Below are 23,502 nucleotides of genomic sequence, written 5' to 3' on the forward strand. Positions count from 1 at the left end.
CAACCAGAGCCAGTACATCTGCACTGTTAGGGTATTTCCAGACTACCCTGGAGCTGAGGAGCCAATCCATTGGTCCTATGGGTTGGGAGTCACTATTGACATGGCAGTACAGGATGCTGCGTATTCCATGCTGACCATTATGAGAGCGAGACATGCACTGCTGCAGAATTCAGAGTTCTGCTATGTTCCGGCCTCTCAGCCTGGTGAAGAGGGATACCTCAGTGGAGTCTATTTTGATTCTTCTATGGAGGATCCACTTCTGCAGTTCACTGTTGAGATGCTAGAGAACAGAGACAGGGATGCTCGTGCTCTCCGCATGGAGCTTTATGCTACCCGTGCCCGTCTGTGGACAGCTTTGACGCAGCTGGCACCAGTAGTCCAGACAAGGTATGGAGAGATGGAGATGTTGAACCCTGTTAGGACCCATCTTCCGGCCCACATTGACTGGCCAACTATAGGAGGAGTCACACCTCTTCGGGGACCCCTCTTACCACCAGTCAGGGGACCAAGGCCACATCCGTGTCCCTATGGATCCCAGGGATCCCAGGCTAGAGTGTTTCCTGATCCGCAGGTTGAGATTCCAGGTCATGGAGGTAATCTCTATGATATGTTCTATGCGGATGCCTGAGCTGTGAGCGGAAGGATAGTATGGTAGTAGCCGTACATTCACAGTCCTGCATGACTTGTGAAGTATGCATGTAATGTGAAATGAATTCCGGAGGCCTAGATAAATAATGTATAGGAAGCTTGTAAGCCTCTGATGAGTAGTTTCATAATTCCAGTAGTTTGCTCTTCGGTTAAGGTTGTACTAAACTATGTAAGGGTGTGTATGAACCATGGTGTATATATAGCAGTTGCTTGTTACCATGCTGTTCGGATATTCATTTCCGCATTCCGTGTGTTCAGTACATTCTTAATCCATAGTTAGTATTGATATGATATTGGTCTAAGCTATGAGTTTGTTTGTCAGGATGGTGTTCACCAGGTTGAACCGTGCCCCTGCTCATGAGAAAGGTGAGGGTAGTCAAGCGTCGCAGGAAGACCTGCCTCACCCACCTTCTCTGGTGGAAGTGATGCTTGAGGCAGAGAGAAATAAAAGGGAGACCAATCGACTGCTAGAGCGTATTGAGCAGAATACGGCTCGACAGCCTAGGAATGCTGCAGTGTCCCTCAATGACTTTGTGAAGCTGAATCCTCCAAAGTTTCATCATTCCGTCGATCCCCTCGACGCTGATGGCTGGCTGTGCAACATCTCACGCAAGATTTGCTCTGCGAATGTGTCTGAGGCCGACAAGGTGACCTTCGCGGCGTATTTCCTGGAGGGACTCGCCAATCTGTGGTGGGAGAATTTTGAAGCTATGCGACCCGCTGAACCAGTAGCCACATGGGCAGACTTCAGTGCAGCTTTTCGTATGCACCATATTCCAGAGGGCCTGATGGATAGAAAGAGAGAGGAGTTTTGTGCCTTCACTCAGGGCAAATTGTCTGTGGATGCCTATAGCCGCGAGTTCGGTAACCTCGCCCGCTATGCAACAGAGGAGGTGTCTACTGACGCCAAGAAGCAAGCAAAGTTTCATAAGGGTCTGAGCCCTGAGCTCCGTCGTGACCTGCGCCTCCATGAGTGTGCAAGCTTTCAAGCCCTAGTCAACAAAGCGATCAGTGCCGAGACTGGTCATACTGACTTCGAAGCCACAAGGAAGCATTCCCGTGACTTTGGCCCGTCTTCAGGTTCCGCGTTTCCAAAACGCAGGCTGTGGGTTCCAAATAGTTCTCTGCCACCAAGATACACTCCGAGGCCATCCTACGTGGCGCCTCAGACGAATCAGGCCAACCCTCCAACAAAAGCTTATGGTGGTCCAGCTAGCAATGCTGCACCACGTGCCAACCAGGTGGTATGCTATAAGTGTGGAGAACCAGGGCACTATTCCCGTGAGTGTCCTCAGAATGTGGGTGCCAAGCAACCCGGAAAGTCCGTCGGGCAAGACAAGTCGGGCAAAGCTTATTATGTGAAACCAACTCCTGCACGTGGCCGTGTGAACTATGTGTCAGCAGAAGAAGCTGCAGAGGATCCCGACGTCATGCTGGGTATGCTTCTTGTTAATCATCACCCAGCGTCCATTCTCTTTGACACTGGGTCTTCTCATTCCTTCATTTCAGAAAGTTATGCACAGTTGCATAACATGTCTTTTTGTGATATGCCAATCCCATTGGTTGTCCAAACCCCTGGTAGTAAATGGCAAACCTCTAGGATAACCTATGACAATGAAATTCTAGTAGATAGGCTAGTTTTTCTAGCCTCATTGATAGCCTTGAAATCTTCGGATATTAATATCATCTTGGGCATGGACTGGATGTCAGCTCACTATGCCAAGATTGATACTCATTCTAGAAATGTCCAACTTACCCATCCCTCGGGTGAGATAGTAAATGTCTCTACTCGAGTTGCCAAATGCCAACTCTATTCCCTAAATGCCAACCCTCTTCCGGAACTTGAAGACATTCGGGTAGTCCGTGACTTCCCGGATGTTTTTCCTGAGGAACTGCCAGGGATTCCACCTGACAGAGATGTAGAGTTTGTAATAGATCTTGTTCCGGGAACTGTTCCAATAGCCAGAAGACCTTATAAGATGGCACCCCTGGAGCTAGCCGAACTTAAGAAGCAATTAGATGAGGCCTTGAACAAGGGTTTCATTCGTCCTAGCTCTTCTCCTTGGGCTTGCCCCGTCCTCTTCGTCAAGAAAAAAGACGGAACGGATCGGATGGTTGTAGATTACCGACCAGTTAATCTGGTCACCATAAAGAACAAGTATCCGCTCCCGAGGATCAACGATCTGTACGATCAGCTCACTGGATCCTCAGTCTTCTCCAAAATGGATTTGAGGTTGGGATACCATCAAATCAAGATTAAGAACGGGGACATTCCAAAAACGGCTTCTGTTACTCGTTATGGCCAATATGAGTACACCGTTATGTCCTTCGGTTTAACCAATGCCCCAGCCACCTTCTCTCGACTGATGAACTCAATCTTCATGGAGTATTTGGATAAATTCGTCGTGGTATACCTCGATGATATTCTCATCTACTCGAAGAATGAACAAGAACATGCCGAGCATCTAAGGCTGGTATTGATGAAACTTCGAGAGCATCGCCTTTATGCCAAATTTTCAAAATGTGAATTCTGGTTACCAGAAGTGACCTATCTAGGCCACGTAATCTCTGGTAAGGGTATTGCTGTCAATCCCGAGAGAGTTCAAGCTGTCCTTGATTGGACTCAACCTGAGTCGGTTAAGCAAGTTAGGAGTTTTCTTGGACTAGCGAGCTATTGTCGCCGCTTTGTCGAGAATTTCTCCAAGGTTGCAAAGCCTCTAACTGAACTCCTCAAGAAAGATTAAAAGTTCGAGTGCACACCACAGTGCGAGCATAGTTTTCAGGAACTGAAAAGACGTCTGACTTCCGCACCTGTGTTGCTACCACCAGATTTTTGTAAGGACTTTGTTATCTATTGCGACGCCTCGCGACAAGGATTGGGTTGAATTCTCATGCAAGATCGTCATGTGATCGCATACGCATCTCGACAGTTGCGTCCACATGAGGATAATTATCCCACACATGACCTTGAGTTTGCAGCTGTGGTCCATGCACTAAAAACCTGGCGACATTACCTTCTGGGTAATCGTTGCGAAATATTCACTGATCACCAAAGTCTGAAATATATCTTCACCCAGCCGGATTTGAATCTCAGGCAAAGACGGTGGGTTGAGTTGATCTCGGATTACGACTTAGGGATAACTTACACCCCGGGGAAGGCCAATGTTATGGCCGATGTGCTAAGTCGTAAATCTTATTGTAACAATTTGATGCTACAACAAGGTCAACCACATCTCCATGAGGACTTTCGGAAGTTGAATCTTCATATTGTTCCTCAAGGATTCCTTTCTACCCTGGTGGCGAAGCCTACTCTTAAGGATCAAATTATAGCTGGCCAAAAGCGTGACAAGGGTATATCACGGATCAAGGAGAATATTTTTAGCGGAAACGCTAAAGAATTTTCCATGAACGATCAAGGTGTTGTGTTCTTCCAGAATCGTTTAGTGGTTCCTAAGAACCCACATCTAAGGCAGTTAATCCTTAAGGAGGCTCATGATTCTCCTCTCACCATTCATCCCGGTAGTACTAAGATGTATTAGGACCTACGCCAGAGGTTCTGGTGGACTAGGATGAAGAGAGAAATTGCTGAGTTCGTTGCTAACTGCGACGTTTGTCGTCGAGTTAAGGCAGAACATCAAAGGCCTGCTGGCACCCTTCAACCTCTAGCTATTCCTGAATGGAAATGGGATAAAGTTAGCATGGATTTTGTTACCGGATTTCCCAAGACCAAGAAGGGGAATAATGCTATTTTTGTGGTCATTGACCGTCTTTCCAAAGTGGCTCATTTTCTTCCTGTTCGTGAGAGTATAACAGCTAGCCAGCTAGCAGATTTATATATCTCTCGAATAGTGTCTCTTCATGGTGTTCCCCTGGAGATTAACTCGGACCGTGGAAGTATCTTTACTTCTCGCTTCTGGGAAAGTTTTCGGAATGCCATGGGGACTCACCTATCTTTTAGCACTGCTTTCCATCCCCAATCAAGTGGTCAAGTAGAAAGAGTGAATCAAATCCTAGAAGATATGCTCCGAGCTTGTGTTATTTCGTTCGGTATGAATTGGGAGAAGTGCCTTCCATTCGCCGAATTCGCTTATAACAATAGTTACCAATCAAGCTTGGGCAAAGCCCCTTTTGAAGTTCTCTATGGACGAAGATGTCGAACACCTCTTAATTGGTCAGAAACCGGAGAGAGGCAACTCTTTGGCCCGGATATGATCCAGGATGCAGAAGAGCAGGTTCGCATTATTCGTGAAAAGTTGAAAACAACCCAGTCTCGTCAAAAGAGCCAATATGATCGTCATCATAAGGCTGTGACCTTTGAAGTTGACGAGAAGGCTTACCTTCGGGTTACACCTTTGAAGGGTACCCATCGTTTCGGTATCAAGGGCAAATTGGCTCCTCGTTACATTGGTCCTTTTCGCATTCTTGCCAAATGAGGAGAAGTTGCCTACCAGTTGGAACTTCCTCCGCATCTTTCCAAGGTTCATGATGTTTTCCACATCTCGCAACTCAGGCGTTGCTTTTCGGATCCTATCCGTGAACTGGACCACGAAACGCTTGATCTCCAAGATAACCTTTCATACCGAGAATACCCCGTGCATATTCTTGATCAAGCTGAGCGTACCACTCGACGTCGAAACCTCAAGTTTCTTAAAGTTCAATGGTCAAACCATTCTGAAAAGGAGGCAACTTGGGAAAGAGAGGATCGTCTCCGACTTGAATATCCTGCGTTATTCCCGACGACTTGTAAATCTCGGGACGAGATTCTTTTGAGTGGGGGTGAGTTGTCACATCCCTAACCCTTAAGCAAGTGTGCTCATGTCTTCTTTGCATTTGCATCTAAGATTTTCCAACAAGATCAGGAAAGTGGCAAAGGAAAAACTCAAAACCCTAGCCACTACTTCAAATAAAGAAAATCTCAAACTAGTTAAAATCAATGAACCCAAAATGGCCTCAAGAAATGTTCAAACTTTATGATAAATCATGAAAGTAAATGAGCATTGGAGAAAACTATTTTCTTGACACTTTAAGCATTTTATTTTATTGCAAAAGCCACTGGTTTCAAATTTTAAATTTGAAATCAGAAACTATAAATTTTCAAAAATGTTGAAAACTTTGGAAATGGTTGGGAATATTATAACAAATATTCAGGTGTGTTTAAAATAGTTTTTGCAATTTGTTTTGGAGCTGAAATAAATAGCAAAATATTGAAGAAGCTAAAACAGAAACAAAAATAGAAAAAAATGGGAAACTCTTACCTGTCGCCTAGCCTGGCCCGGCCCATCCTAGCTCCTGTCGTCTCCCTCGCGCCAGTAGGAGCAGGAGGTGGCCGCCGCCTCCTCTGGCGCGGCCACGCACCTGTGCGCATGCCTGGCCGACGCCTCGTGCTGGCAAGGCCAGGGATAAGCTCCCCGAGGCCTCACCTATCCATTCCCAGCGTCGGCTCTCTCCCTCCTCCCGGATCTCTTCCTCCTCCCCGCTACCGCCATTGGAGCCGAGCAAAGCTCGAGCTGCCCGTGTCCCTAGCCATAGGATCCCCTCCCAGAGCACGCCATTAGCTCCGCCTCGTCGGTCTGGTCCTCCCTGCAGAAGCCGAAGCCACCCGAGCCCTGCAACGCCCGCGGCGCCATCGTCTTCCACCTCCGGCCGCCGGACCTCTCCCGTCGATTCGTCGCCCCCAGGCCTTCCCCGAGCCGTCTAAGCCCTGCTCTGCACTCCCCGTGAGCATGCGGTCATTTCCCTAAGTTTTCCCCGTCGATCCCCTCCTCTAGCTCTAGTTTCACCGGAGCCCGACGAGGACCGCCGCTGCCGCTCGTCGCTGGTAGCCCTCCGATGATCAGCTCGTCCTTCCGAGGGCACCAGCAGCTTCAGGCCGACGCGTGGATGCTGTAGCAGCTAAGAACCGAGCGTAGTTCCCTCTGAATCAAGGACCCCGATGACGCCCGAGCCTTGGCCGCCGCCAAGCTCATCGCCGGCGTCATCTCCGGCCAGATCAGCCCCGGCTAAGTGCAGAAATGGAGCTGCGGGAGATGTGTAGTTCTTCTGGTGCTCTCCGTGCAGCATTTGGCCCACTGAGCACCGTTTCCGAGCCCCTCCGCCGTGCTGGTGGTCGCCGGAGGCTCCCCGCCGGCGAGGACGACCTCGCCGCCGGTGGATCTCGGCTGGCCTGAGCCACTGACTGGTGAGGCCAGCCTCTGGCAAGCTTAAAACTAATAAAAATAAATCAAATAAGTTAATCAGTCACTGACATGTGGGTCCAGCAAGGTTAATCAGTTAATGAAGTTTAATCTTAATCTAAAATTGACCAGAGAGACTGACTAGTGGGTCCCACTGGTCAGGTTTGACTTTCAACGGCCAGATGGACCTGCTGATGTCATGCTGATGCAATAAAAGCATTTTCCAGTATAGAAATAATTCCAGGAAATTGCTAAAACTTGTAAAAATCATAGAAATTAATCTGTAACTCCAATGAAAATAATTTATATATGAAAAAGTATCAAAAAAATTCAAGGATTCTGATTATGCTATTTTCAACCATGTTTGAAAAAGTTACAGAACCCTAAAATGTGGAATAAGGAATAAATAATTCTTATAATTACTTTTTAAATGGAATTTGGAAAATATTCAAATTTCAATATGAATGCCATGATCACACACTGTCCTATTTACAAATCAGTAACATAACATGACATTTCATGCATGCTAACATCAAGTTGATCTGAGCATCAGGTCGAATCAATTAAAACGGTATCCGAGAATACCCCGTTTGAATTGATATTCGAATGTGATTCAAATCAACTCTAAACCTAATACATGTTGATTATAATAACTTAGCACTTTGCATTCTCATGCCAGGCTCATGCATCATTTTGATTGCATATGATTGTTATTGAATGTTGCCATTTATTTCGGTAGGCTCCGCACCCCCGGATTCCACCGAATATCTGTCTGATGGATATCGTTCCTCCTCTGAGCAACAAGGCAAGCAACCCTTTTGATCATCCCGATAATTCCCATGTTCTTGCTCCTGCACTTATTTATTGCATTAGGATCAAATGCTACAACTGCTTTTGCCACGTTAGTTGAACCCACTTCCTTTGCATGACCTAACCTTGTCACAGTAAATAGCCGAACCTTGCAACCTAGCATACCTGGTAGTTGCCTGAGCTATGATGTGCCTTATCCTGCTATGCATGCTATGCTTAGAGTTGTGTATGGTCTGTCATCTGGGAGATGAACAGAATTGTGAGAATGTGTTCGCTAAGTAAAGGTTGTGTGTTGAACCTGATTTGGTAAAGGTACCGGTGAAAGGCTGTGTAGGAGTACATGGCGGGTTGTTTCATTGGAACCGTCCTTAGGAACTGAGTTCCGTGTATGTAATCCAAGACTAGATACTACCACATGATGGGCCCTGAAATATGACCCCGCTCGGCCTATTAATCGCGTAGTACTCGGTCCAGGAGTTGCAAGTAGTTTCTGGTGTTTATAGTAATGCTGGAGGCCGTGCATGGTGCTGACCTGAGAGGTGGACCGTGATGCGGTAGGCAGTGGCACGGTGTACCAAGTGGCACCCGGATGGTGGGCTTGGGAACCCTGCGCACATCGTTTGAGGCCGTGGCGGAAACCTCGGCCGGACTTCCGTACGGGTTACTCTCAGATAGGCGATAAACCTGGACTAGGTACTAGTGTGGTTAACGGTCGTGGCCGACTCCCTCGCTGGGCTTCCGCTTGAAGGTTGCCGAGGTGCATGACGTGCACATGGCGATAAGTGGCGAGAGCGTGTGTGACGAAGTACACCCCTGCAGGGTTATGATCTATTCGAATAGCCGCGTCCGCGGATATGGACTACTTGGAGACATATGTTGTTCATAGATAACTTCAATGGCTACTCATAAAATTGCCAAGATAAGCGTGAGTGTCATGGACGGCATTTCCGTACGGAGACGGAATGATTCCACGATAGTGTATTGTTGTGGTGTTAGTGGACTCGTGTGCGAGAAATCAAGTTGTCAAAATTATTTAAAAATGCAAGTTGTCTAGCCACGAGTCAAATGCTGGCGTTCCGCATGAAACCCCACAATACCTTTTGATACCTTGCATGAGTAGTTAGTTATCCTAAAGTCTTGTTGAGTACCTTCGTACTCATGTTTGCTTAATACCTGTTGCAGAGGTTGCTAATGACCCTAATGGAGGGTTCTTCGTAGACATCGACGACGACGAGTAGCTAGTGTCCCAGCTACGATCTGGCCCTACGTTGGATATGTAGTATAGTCAGGCCATGTGCCTTCTAATTGCCTTGTCTGTACTCAGACAGTTTATAACTCTTCCGCTGGCTTGTAACTGAATGACTGCTATTATGGGTCGTGAGACCCTTGATGTGTAATATTATGTGTGTGGCTCTTCCGAGCCTCTTAAATAAAGCTTGTATGTTTATGGTTATGTTGTGATGCCATCGATGTATCTATACATATCGGTATGCCATGCGTACGTGTGTCGTACTTGATATGTATGGGGTTCGATTACCTAGTCGTGCACTTTAGTAGCACTCCTTACAAGGAAATGCCCCTTTGTGATCCAACGAGCCTTGGTAGTTCGCTACTGCTCCGGACACATTGGTTGACCGGCATGTGTCCTTCTTAGCTGCTGTGTCTGTCCCCTTTGGGGAAATGTCATGCGATGTAACGGAGTCCTTGTAGCTTGCTACGACTCTTCTACATTCGCTGATGACCGACACCTGCTTTGTTGGGTCATGTATGCCTGTCCTTGTGCGGTACTGCCACTTTGGTTTATGACTAGACATGTCGATCCGGGTTCTTTGACATTGGGATGCTAGCGACACTATCGCATACGTGAATCAAAAGACGCAAACGGTCCCGGCTAAGGTAAGGCTGCAGCCGTGGAGTTAACCGTGCGTGAGACCACAAAGGGATGCGATGTGTTACAGGCTGGATTCCTATGGCTTAGGATCGGGGTCCCGACATGTACTGTGTGTGCCAGCATACTGATCCAGGGATGGCACAGAAACACAGAGGCTTGACTCGTCTTGAGTCGGGTCGCTACATTCTTTAACATAAGAATTGGGAGCATAGTTTTCATAACAATATTTAAGTATGGCAAAAAATTAGATTTGTAGAGAGTAGCATCATACTTTTCAATAAAATAAACAACTTCATAAGCACCCTTAAAAGTAACAAATTCATCAATTTGTTTGATATCATAGTAACTATAAACACCCTTGGCATATGAAGATAGGATTTCATTATCATTAAGGTCACATAGGTTGGGTAGGTGTTTTTAGGGTTCTGAGAGTGATATGTCTCCATTGTATCTATAATTTTTATATTGTTCCATGCTATAATATTATCATTCTAGGATGCTTTTTGGGTGTTTATATACCAATTAATATTATTTTTGAGGAATAACCTATTGACCCAGTGCCGAGTGCCACTTGCTATTTTATGCATGTTTTTGGCTTTTCAGGTTTATAGTACCAAACGAAGTCCAATTGCCTTGAAACATTTTTATGTTTTTTTCTGGACCAAAAGAAGACCTCGAAGCATTTGGAGGAAACCAGACAATGGACGAGGGAGGGAGCACACAAAAGGGTGCGCCCAGTGGGGAGACCACACCATCATGTGTGCTGGTCCCCCTCTGTGTCTCCTCGCGTACCTCTACGTCCTATAAATTCTCAAATATCCCCAAACCCTAGAGAGCCCCTCAAAACACTTTTTCCAACACCGCAAGTCTCTGTTCTACAATGTGCCAATCTAGAGCCCTTCTTTGGTGCCTTACTAGAGGGGGATTGGTCACAGAGGACCTCTACATCAACCTTGCTTCTCCCATGGTGATGTGTGAGTAGTTTACCTCAAACCTATGGGTCCGTATCTTGTACCTAGATGTCTATCTCTCTCTCCCTCTCTCTATCTCTCTCTCTCTCTCGATCTTCAATACAATGATCATCACATCTTCGCTTTGATTTATCCGATGTAATCCTATTATGCGATGCGTTTGTTGGGATCCAATGAATTGTGGGCTTATGTTCAGATTATTCATGATAAAGATACGATCCTTCTTTGAATTCTAATTATGATTATTATTTGCATGATTATCATAGCTTCGTAATTATTTTCGATCTGTCGAAATAGTTTGCCAACTAGATTGATATTTCTTTGGTGAGAGGGGTGCATTGTAGTGGGTTTAATCTGACGAGTTTCTATATCCCAGTGATAGAAGGGGACAAGATACGTCTTTGTATTGTTGCCCCTAAGGATAAAACGATGGGGTTAATTCATATTGATTGAGTTCTCTTTGTCTACATCATGGCATCGTTCTCCAAGCATTACTCCGTTTGTCATGACCTTAATACGTAGAGAGGCAAGCACATAAGCACTCTTGAAGTGTGATAACCCACAAGTGTAGGTGATTGCGACAGTTTTCACGGGTAGTAATTCATTCTAATTTATTGATTCGACAAAAGGGGAGACAAACAATATTTATTGACTGTAACAGTCGAGTTGTCAATTCAACCGTACTTGAGATATCTCTCTGCAAAAAATATTTAGTAGCAAAATATAAATGGAGAGCACCAGTAAGATTCAAGCAGTGACTAAATATTATAGTTCACAACAGAAAAGATCCTAGTCATACTCATAATCATCATTGACTAAACTAAATGCATAAGAATGGAAATAGTGCTCTTTGGTCGGGTGCTTTTAGTAAGAGGGTGATGACTCAACATGAAAAGGTAAATAGATAGACCCTTCGTAGAGGGAAGCATTGATTTGCAGCGGTGCTAGAGCTCGGGTTTTAAAGCAGAGTATGAATAGTTTTTGAGTGGTGTTCTTTACTGTCAACATCACAACAAAGGTTTCAATATCTTCCACGCAAAACTCATTATAGGTGGTTCCCACATGGAATTGTAAAGTTTTACTCCCATCCACCATCCATACACAACCATGGCTAGCCGAATTCACGGGTGCCCTCCAACATATCATCTTGCCCAAGGAGTTTCATTTTAATTTAGTTTTGGTTAAGCAGGGTTGGGCACCCTTGTTACCAACTTCCCTCATGCAATGACATCTAATAAACGCCCGTCTTGAGAGTAACTTACTTAGCATGGAATATACTGATTGCCCCGTCACTCCATGAGCGGTACGAGTGCACAAAATAAATGCTTATTTGAAAGTTTTAGAGGTGGTACATGGAAATTAACTTGGAACGGCAGGGTAATACCACATATAGGTAGGTATGGTGGACTGATGTGGAATAACTTTGTTTGAGAATATTGGATGCACATGCAACATTCCCGTTTAGTACATGTGAAGGCAGAAATAGGTTGAGAAGTGACTAGATAGAGAGCAACAACGGTCATAAACATGCATTGAGAATAATTAACTTTGAACAAAGCATGAGTAGGATATAAAACACTATGAACTTAAATATCATGAGGGCTACGTTGGTTTTGAATTAACTACATGTTCGCACACGTGCCAAGTCAAACCGCTTGAATTACTAAGAGGGAAATACCATATTCCCATATCACATTGTAACCATTTTAATGCATGTTGACACACAAGATAGATCATTATTCACTCCTAGCTATTTAAACATGGCATGAAAAACTATAATCTCTAATTGTCATCATAAACATGTTTACTCATGATATACTGAATCAAGGTCGAACTGGCTAAAATATTTACAAAAACAAAAACAAGAAGAGTTCATACGAGCTTCCTTTGCACGATCACTTCATCAAATATCATATTATTTCCTTTCACTTGCATGGCCGAATGATGTGGTAGTAATAAAGATGCAAGAATACCATGGACTAAGCTGAAATCTGCAGGGCAGTTTTAAACAAAGGAGAATAAATAATAATATTGGATCTTCATCAGGTGAACAACAAAGCATGTTGGAGCCACTCAACAGTTTCATCGTATTCTTCTCCTTTCATAACTCCTCAAATGGAAAAGAAATTGAAAGAAACATGCTGTAATACTTTTGAAGTTTTTGTTTTTCTCAAGAGAATAAAATAAAATACGAGAAAACAAGAATGAGAAAACTATTCACACGGGAAATCTCCCGACAAGCAAGAGGAAATCTTTGTGGGTTTTCTTTTAATACTACAACTAATTGAATAGGAAAGAAAAGCCAAAAAGCGAGAAATATTTTTGGATTTCGTAAAGTTTTTTTTCAAACACACAAGAAGAAAGCGAAAAATAAAGCTAACATGGATATACAATGAAAGAGCATGAGCATCGACAATTTATATGAAGCGTGTGAACATGAATGTAATGTCAGTGGGAAATACGTACTCCCCATGCTTAGGGTTTTGCCTAGATTGGTAATCACCACTGGTAATAGCCGTCAGGTCGAGGAAAGTAATTCTGCTGCGGCACCTGAGCATCCTAGTCCCAGGCTTCGGCCTGTGTAGCACTTACTCATTACGGTATGCAATTATGTCCTCTGGCATGATGGTGTACCCATTCCCGGCATGGAAATTAAACAAGGATGGTACCGACAACATAATAATATCGCGAGAAACCTTGATGTATACTAAGTTATAATGAATGCCTTGCAGTATGTAAGTTGCATGAGTGAAATGATGTTCTATCATAGATTGGTAGTCGAGATAGACTTGAGGCAACAGAAAATTAATGGGGCGTATAGCCAGTTCAAAATACTTAGCTAGGCATGTGGCATAAATACCACCATGAATCATGCCTCTAGTTCGGGTAAGATGAAAGCGGCGCGAAACAATAGCTCCTAAGTTGTAAGTGTTATCACTATAAAGTGTGCGGCGCAAAATAGCAAGGGTCGGGGCACTGAGACCACCACCCTGCTCCATAGCAGTTATGCATTTTTCATATGAATAAAGAAAAATAGTGCATAGAAGGAAAATGCAGACTAGTGGCTCTGGCGTTTGATACACCTCTAGTTCCCCCACAGTCAAGGTGAGGAGGAAAGCCTTGAATTCCTCAGGCTTAGGATCATGCACTCCACCATAAGAGGGGAGGAAGCATATTTCGCAAAATCGATTTAAAGGCAATTCGTAGGTTGTAGCATATAAATTAAAATGTACTGTGGGCGCATCAGGAGTGTTTATGAAATAAAAGTTTTGAACAAAGGAATTGGTGAGGAGATAATATTGATCACACTCATCTACGAGGAAGTTGGTCAGCCTAGCGTTTGCAAGAAACTGCTTGAATTCCTCAATAAAACCAACTTCACTCATGAAGGGTGTATGTGTCCATTCACATTGCCTAACCTTCGCGTTCCGAAGAATGTTGATGTTGCAATCCGGAGTCCTTCCCATAACCCCCTTAGGGATCCGGCTTGAAGAACCCTTTCTTGTGGAACACCTTCTTAAGAAGTTCATTTTTCCTAAACACAATTTCTAAAAAATTTGGACCATACAAAAATGTTAATAAAACTTTGCAAGATTAGTAGCAACTAATCAAATGGGCTCTTAGAGGCTATATCAAGCATTCATGCTACTTGGAACTCAAAGATTTTAACATGCGATCTCATTTTCAGTAGCACCAAGTGAAGCGATTTAAGCAAAATATAAACTACTAAAGCAAAAATTAATTGGAGGGATGGAGGAGTCACATACCAAGGAACAATTCCCTCAAAACAGTTCCGGGAATGGAGTCCCGTGCAAAGAGATTGAAAATATCAGTTTCTAGGGGAAGAACAGAGGAAAGAGGAAGCTAGGATTCGTTTTCTGGAGGTAGGAGATGATGTGAGCTAAAGAGATAAGGCATGGGCCCCCTGTGGGCCCCACAAGCCATCAGGGCGCGGCCCCGGGGGGGGGGGAGGGGAAGGGTCACCCTGTTGGCTTGTGTTCCATAGGTACACCTACCTGCTGCAATGTTTACTCCAAAAATATGATTTATTCACAAAACAATCGTGTTAAAATTTTGTGGCAATCCGAGACTTTTTATTTCTCGGTCATTTTTCTAATGCACGGTAAAATCAGAAAACAGGAAAATCTTAGCATTTTATTTTTATACACGTAAGAGAATGGAGAATAAACTTGGGGTACAGAGAGTTGTGAGAACTAAATTCATCAATCTCATGTCTTTCGAAGATGATCCATTAATAAGGTTGATCAAGTCTTATTAATAACCGATTCCGATTAACATGAAACCAAAGAACTTCCATATGACACTAGGTTACCTCAATTGGGATTTGCATATCCCCAACAACAACATTATAGTTCTTCTTTTCCTTGGCAGAAGGTAGAGGGATTTTAAAATCTCCGATGATGACCGTGGCACAAGGCTCAATAACTTTAATATTATTAACCAAAATTTGCTTCTTCGAAAAATGCACGGTATGCTGATTGCCATTAACACTGAAGGTAACCTTTCTTTTGTTGCAATCAATAATAGGCCATGCATTATTTAAAAAGGGTCTACAAAGGATGACTAACATATTGTCGTCCTTGGGGATATCTAGAATAGCAAAGTCTGTTAAGATAGTAACTTTTTCAACCACAATGAGAACATCCTCGCAAATTACAATAGTAGAGCAGTGGATTATTAGCCATTTGCAAAGACATCTCAGTGGGTGTAAGCTTATTCAATTCAAGTCTTTTATAAAGGGAGAAATGAATAACACTATCACCGGCTCCCAAATCACATAACGCAGTTTTTACATAATTTCTCTTAATGGAGCAAGGCATTGTGGGGATACCCGGATCTCCCAACTTCTTAGGTACTTCGCCATCAAAAGAATAATTAGCAAGCATGGTGGAAATTCTAGTTTCGGGTATCTTTTTTTTGTTGGTAATAATATCCTTCATATACTTAGCATACATAGGCGTTTTCAATATATCTGTCAAGCGAGTACGCAAAAATACATGTCTAATCATTTCAGTAAAGCGTTCAAAATCTTCATCAACCCTACTTTTGGAAGACTTTTTAGGGAATGTCATGGGTTTTTGAACCCATGGTTCTCTTTCCTTACCATGTTCTCTAGGAACGAAGTGTCTCTTATCATAGCGTTTATTCTTAGGAGGTGGGTCATCCAGACCCCCAGCAGGTTCTATCTCTATATTATTATCATGTTATTTATTACTATCGAGTGGAACATCTACACACACCCTATTATTCTCATCTTCATTTTCATTATCATTAGGTGCATGTTCACTACGAGATTGTGTCTCAGCATCATAAATAGAAACATGGTTAGGATTCTCTACATATTTTTCTATATCACTAGGGGCATGTAGAGTCCTATCAATTTTCCTTTCCTTTTTCTCCTTAGATGGACTAAGTGTATCATCATTCATTCTCTAAGAATCATGTTTCATTCTTTCAGGGTAACCTTCAGGATAAAGAGGCTCTTGAGTCATTTTACCTCCTCTAGTCATTACTCTAATAGTATGATCATTAATAGTATTCATCTCAATAAGAAAATCATTTTGTGACTTAGCTACTTGACCTAGTTGGGTATGAACCATATAGGCATGTTTATGTAGACCTTTCAAATCATTAACAATTCTAAACATAAAGTCACTCAAACAATCTATCATCATGGCATTATTCCTCAATTGATCCTTAACATAGTGATTGAATTGCTCTTTCTAAACAATGTAATAATCAAATTCATCGATGCATTGATAAGGAGTCTTAAGGTATATCGTTCTCATTAAAGGAATGGAGAGAGTTTACCTCTACTACCTGTGTTGGGATATCAAGTTCATGTATTTTCTCGATCTATGGTACTTTCTTAATATCCTCAATTTTAATACCTTTCTCCTTCATATTTCTTTTTGCTTCTTGCATATCTTTAGGGCTGATAAATATAATACCTCTCTTCTTTTGGATACGTTCCAGTGGTGGTTGAGGGAGCGCCCAATCATCAACATTTTGCATCATATTATTTAATAGCTTTTCGGCTTGTTCAAGGTTTCTTTCCCTGAAAACACAACTAGCACAACTGTCTAGGAAATCCCTAGAAGGGTCTGTTAGTCCATTATAAAAGATATCCAGAATTTCATTTTTCTTAAGAGGAGAATCAGGCAAAGCTCTTAGTAATTGGAGAATCCTCCCCCAATCTTGAGGGAGATTCTCTTCTTTAATTTGTGAAAAGTTAAATATTTCCTCTAAGGCAGCTTGGTTCTTATGAGCAGGAAAATATTTTCCAGAGAAGTGATGGAGCATATCCTGGGGGCTACATATACAACTAGGAGAAAGAGAAAGGAACCATTCCTTGGCCTCGCCTTTCAGTGAGAAAGGAAAAAGCTTAAGGATATAATAGTTTCGTATCTTTTCAATATTGGTAAACAATAGAGAAATATCATTCAGTTTCATAAGGTGTTCTATCACAATTTCATTTTCATGACCATGGAAAGGATCCGTCTCTACTATAGGAATCATTTCAGGGTCTATAGCAAATTGATAGTCCTTATCAGTAATAAGTATAGGAGAAGTAGCAAATTTAGGATCATATTTCATTTTCTCCATCATAGATTTTTCTTTTAGTTTACCTAGTAATTTCTTCAAATCATCTCTATCATTACAAGCAAGAAAGTCCCTAGCTATTTCACCATCCATAACATAACCTTCAGGTACATAAGGTAATTCATATCTATTAGGAGGACGGGCTATAGCAGGTAATTCAGAGTCTTCATCAGTTTCAATATTTTCAAGTTCACTAGCTCTAGCGATATGGGCATCAAGTAATTCACTCAGTGACACAATTTCAGTTTCATCATGTATAGAAACAATATGATCATTCATTTCAGAAGTAGCATCATCAAATTCATGTGGTATATCAGGTCGAGCAATAGGTGGCGGTGTAACAAGATGATTCAAAACAGTAGGTGAATCAAAAGCAGAGGTAGATGCCAGTTCCTTACCTCATCTCGTGCGAGAGGGGACGATCTTGGTTCGATTATATTTCAGATTCTTCATAATGGCAATTGGATATCGTCAAGTCAACACAATAAATTGAGCTATGCTCCCCGACAATGGTGCAAGAAAAAGCTCTTTATAACGTACAAGTGTAGGGGGTCATGACAGCCTTCACGGGTAGTATTTCACCCTAATTTATTGATTCAACACAAGGGGAGCCAAAGAATATTTATTGGATGTAATTGTTGAGTCGTCAATTCAATTGCATTTGGGATATCTCTTTGCAGCAAATATTTAGTAGCACATCAAGTGATAGTAGTAATAGTAACAATGATAGCAGTAGTTTCAGTAACAATAGTAACAATAGTATAGTAGCAATTGAGTAGCAGGTGTGATAGTAGAAGCAGCTATAGTAACTTAGCAAGATTTAGTATATGTAAAGCGTAGGCACGTGCATCAACAATGAATAATGATTTAGATGGCATTGATGATATAATACTTACACACTAGGGCGAGAAAGAACTAGCTCCAATTCATCAATATAATGTAGGCATGTATTTCGTATATAGTCATACATGCTTGTGATAAGAACTTGCATGACATCTTTTGTCCTACCTTCCCATGGCAGCGGGGTTCCATTGGAACTTAGGGATATTAAGGCCTCCTTTTAATAGAGAACTAGAATAAAGCATTAACACATGGTGAATACATGAACTCCTCAAACTACGACAATCACCGAAAAGAATCCTAATTATTGTCACCTTGGGGTATGCGGATCAAGACACGTAACTGGTAACTACAACTTGCAAGATAGATCCAAATCACTCTTATATTCATGAAAACATGATAGGTTCTGATATAAAATCATGTCACTCGGGCCCTAGTGACAAGCATTAAGCATAGAAAAGTCATAGTAACATTAATGTTAGAACATAGTGGATACTAGGGATCAAGCCCTATCAAACTTAACTCAATACGATGATCAATCTCATCCCACCACTGTCCAGCAATCCTACAAAGGAATTACTCACTCCCGGTAGTGAGCATCATGGTGGTGTTGATGGAGAAGGGTTGGTGATGACGACGGCAACGAATCCCCCTCTCTGGAGCCCCAAACGGACTCCAGATCAACCCTGCATAGGAAGAACATGAGGTGGTAGTAGCTCCGTCTCGTGAAACGCAATGGAAACTTCTCTCCTATTTTTTCTCAAATAATATGAATTTATAGGACTGGAATTATGGTCGGAGGAGCCACGAGGACCCCACAAGCCATCAGTGCGCGACCTGGGGGGGGGGAGGGGGGGAGGGTGCGCCCTGTTGGCTTGTGCCCCGTGGCACTTCCTCTCCAGTAGGTTCTCTCCATAAATACTTATAAATGCCAGAAATAATTTACAAAAAGTTGTGTCCAATTCCGAGAACTTTTATTTCTGCACGAAAATAACATCAAGGTAGTTCCGCTGAAAACAGAGTCAGTTCTGGTTAGTTTCATTCAAATAATGCAAATTAGAGGTCAAACCAAAGCAAATGTGTTTGGAAAAGTAGATACATTGGGGACGTATCAAAGTGGAGAAATAGTAATAGGTGGAGGCAGGAGTCGACCTATGTTCTTATGGACGTGATGCCTATATCTATACATATAATCATTGCCGTGAATATCACATAACTATGCACTTTTCTATCAATTTCCCAACAGTAATTTGTTTACCCACCATATGCCTACTACATGAGAGAGATGCCATTAGGGAAAACAGCGGCCTCCGAGTCTATTCACTTATAAGCTTACAAACACTACAATACCCACTTCCTTCATTTACTTTTTATTTACTTTTCTCTTTGCAACTTCTATCTACACACTTTACTTGCTTGCAAATAACGAGTCCAAGGGGATTGACAACCCTCTTGCCCACGTTGGATGCAAGTGTTTGTTTCTTTTGTGGGCATTCACTGAACATGGGGGTTGGTTGTTACTCCTATTGGTTCAATAAACCTGGGTTCTCTACCAAGGTAAATACTTACCTATATTTTGTTGCATCACCCATTACTCTTCATGGAAAACCCAATACATATCACAAGCATCCCAAAGCAACATGTAAAATCATAAATTTCACACATATTCCAAACATAGTATAGCAATTAATTTATTTGTCGCCATAAGAGTTTCCCCTTTTGAGATAACCTGTAACACACAAAATGAGCATGTTCATCTAATGATTTCCCCTCAAATAAGCTAGTTGGGGTTTCATCACGAGCACAAATGGATCAAAGATGATCCAATTAAAAAACTTTATGTGGATTCATAAGTCTTTACCTTCTATTTTTGTGTGCTAACATGATTATTGTAAGCAAACAAGAAAACTAGAGAAGATAAATATTTTTTTGTTTTTTGATTTTTATGAAGCAAGGAAAATATAGAAACAAATAAAAAGAAGAACAAGTGAAAGATAATTTGGGCGAAGTTACTTGATAGTACGTTGGTGATACTCCGCCGCAACGGTGCGAGCAATCCTTCCTGATTCTTGTGATCTGCGTTGGGTTTTCCATGAAGAGGAACAAGTTATGAAACACAATATAGGTAAGTATTTACCTTAGTAGAGAACAAAGGTTTATCGAGCCAATAGGAGTACTAACCAACCCCCTCTTGAGCGACTGCACACAAAGAAGCAAAAACTTACACCCAATGCAGGCAAGAGGGTTGTCAATCCCCTTGGACTCGTTATTTGCAAGCAAGTAAAGTGTGTTGATGAAAGTTGATATTTTCAAAGTAAATAAAAACTAAATAATGGAAGCAAGGTAATTGTAGTGTTTATAAACTTACAAGTGAATAGACCAGGGGGCGTAGTTTTCCCTAATGGCATCTCTCATGTAGTAGGCACACGATGGGTAAACAAATTACTGTTGGGCAATTGATAGAAAAGCACATAGTTATGTGATATTCATGGCAATGATCATGTATATATAGGCATCACATCCATAAGAAAATAGTACGACTCCTGCCTGCACCTATTACAATTACTACACCCATCGATCGCTATCCATCATGCATCTATAGTATTAAGTAAAATAGAGTAATGCTTGGAGAACAATTACATGATGTAGACAAAGAGAATTCAATCAACATGAATTAACCCTATCGTTTTATCCTTAGTGCAAACAATACAAAGATGTATCTTGTCCCCTTCTATCACCGGGATATAGAAACCTATTAGATTGAACCCACTACAACACACCCCTCTCACTAAAGAAATATCAATCTAGTTAGCCAAACTATTTCAATAGATCAGAGAGATTTACGAAGCTATGATAATCATGTAAATAAAAACAATAATTATAATTCAGATAATACTCAAATACTTATCATGAGTAATATGAACATAAATCCACAATTCACGGGATCCCAAAAAATGCAGTGCACAAAAGGATTACATCGGATAGATCAAAGTGAAGATGTGATGATCATTGTATTGAAGATCAAGATATATATATATATATATATATATATATATATCTAGATACTAACTACAGACTTGTAGGTCTGTGGTAAACTACTCACACATCACCATGGGACCATTAGGGTTGATGTAGAGATCCTCCGTGATCGACCCCCTCCGATAAGACACCGGAAAAGGGCTCCAGATGAGCACACGGCGGAACATAGACTTGCGGCAGTGGAAAAAAATGTTTCTAGTTCCTCTCTAGGGTTTTTGGGACATTTTAAAATTTATAGGACGAAGAGGGACGTCGGGGGCCACAAGAGGGGGTCAACACACATTAGGCGCGACCACTCCCTTGGGCATGCCATGTTGTGTGCCCCCTCTATTGTGAATTGTCTAGTCTCCTTACAAAGCTTCCAGGTCTTGTTTTAGTCAAGAAGAAATCATAAAAAGGTTTCATGGCAATTGGAGTCCATTTGGTAGTGTAAACCTGAAAAGCCAAAAACATGTAGAAAACAACAACTGGCACTCGACACTGGGTTAATAGGTTAGTGCTCAAAAATAATATTAATTTGTAAATAAATACCATGAAGTATCCTAGAATGATAATACTATAGCATGTAACAATAAAAAACTATACAGACGTTCGAGGCGTATCAGGGATCACCCTACTTTACTCCACACTTGGCCTTGAAATGTCTGCTAGGGACCCCATTGAGCAAAATGGAAGAAGTCTTTTCTGAAAAAAAATCGTTTAAGAGAGAAACCGTTTGCTTTCATTATATGAAAAAAATCATGCTGGATTGAGTCAAAGTCTTTTCTGAAGTCCAGTTTAAGTAGCAGAATATGCCTCTTTGACTAGTTGAATGATGAATATACTCAAAATACCAAGCCAACCAATCATGTATGGTTCTGGATTTAATGAAACCATATTGGTTTTTATGGAGACATCTCATGATCTCAATTTGGAATCTATTAGCAACCATTTTAGGTAAGAACTTGCTATAGTACATCACTTATATCTTTTATAGCATGAAGGCGTGTAGATTTTATAGAAATAATTGCACTCTATTCTTCACTTATATTTGTTTTCAAGTCTAATTAGTAGTAACAACAATTTGCATGGGTTATAAGACTAGTCCAAAAAAGATAGGTATTCAATGAGAATATAAATAAAACCTTCATGTAGCACATTAAGGAGGAACTCTGGGTTAATGATATTGATGTAGTAATATGAAAGGACATGAATACATGATTTTTTGTTAGTAGAAATATCGGTATTGAAGTATATTATTAATTACTCATCTAAATATTTGTTATGTCATGATGATTATATGTGAGCGTTCTTATATTCGAATCAAATCCTATGTGTTGTATGGGACGGAGGCGCGCGATGGTTAACTCCTACTAACCTTCTCCCTATGGGTATGCGGTAGTACATTGCTTCGAGAGAGCTAATATGCTTTGCAATAATTATATGATTTATTTATGACTAATGAGAATCTATGTATATGCGCATTCTCACCTCGAGGGTCAGTGTAGCCTTCGCCCATGCCTCCTTATATATTCCTCAAACAGCCACCATACCTACTTACTATGGCATTTCCGTAGCCATTCTGAGATATATTGCCATTCAACTTCCGCCGTTACATCACATGACTTGTGTGTTCATCATCATATTTCTTTGCATGATCATGTAGCTGGCACAATATTCGTGGGAAGGCCACCATTCATCATTATGTACATGTTATGCTAGATCATTGGACATCCTCGTACACAGCTAGAGACATTCATATAGAGTCATTTATTTTATCATCATTGAGTTGTTATATCGAGTTGTAAGTAGATAGAAGTGTTATGATCATCATTATGAGAGCATTGTCCCAGTGAGGAAAGGATGATGGTGACTATGATTCCCCCACAAGTCAGGATGAGACTCTGATGACCCACAATATAGGGGATCAATATTAGTCCTTTCAATAAGTAAGAGTGTCGAACCCAACGAGGATTAGAAGGAAATGATAAGGAGTTTTTAGCAAGGTATTCTCTGCAAGTGTTGTAAGTAACAGTGGTAGATAGTTTTGTGACAATATAGTTCATAACAAGTGACAAGAAACAATAGTAGCAAAGGTGCAACAAGGTATCACAATCCTTTTTGTAGCAAAGGACATGCCTAAAAGCACTCTTATAAAAAGCAAGTTCTCCCGACGAGAGATGGGAATTTCTGTCTAGTCATATTCATCATATTGAGTTGATTCACATTCGTACTTTGATAATTTGATATGTGGGTGGACCGGTGCTAAGGTGTTGTTATTACTTGAACAACAACCTACTTATGATTACCCCCTATCGCAAGCATTCGCAAGTATTAAATAATAATTAAGATAAATCTAACCATCACGTGAAACATGTGCATCCAAATCATCCCCTCATGAAGCAACACATATACTGGGGTTTAAGCTTATGATACTCTCGCATACCATCATCTACTTGTTACTCCACAATGACTTCCTTTAGGTCCATAACATGGTGAAGTGTCATGTAGTTGAAGTTCACATGAC

The sequence above is a fragment of the Hordeum vulgare genome, chromosome 4H, assembly GCF_904849725.1.
Source record: "Hordeum vulgare subsp. vulgare chromosome 4H, MorexV3_pseudomolecules_assembly, whole genome shotgun sequence".
Taxonomy (NCBI): Eukaryota; Viridiplantae; Streptophyta; class Magnoliopsida; order Poales; family Poaceae; genus Hordeum; species Hordeum vulgare.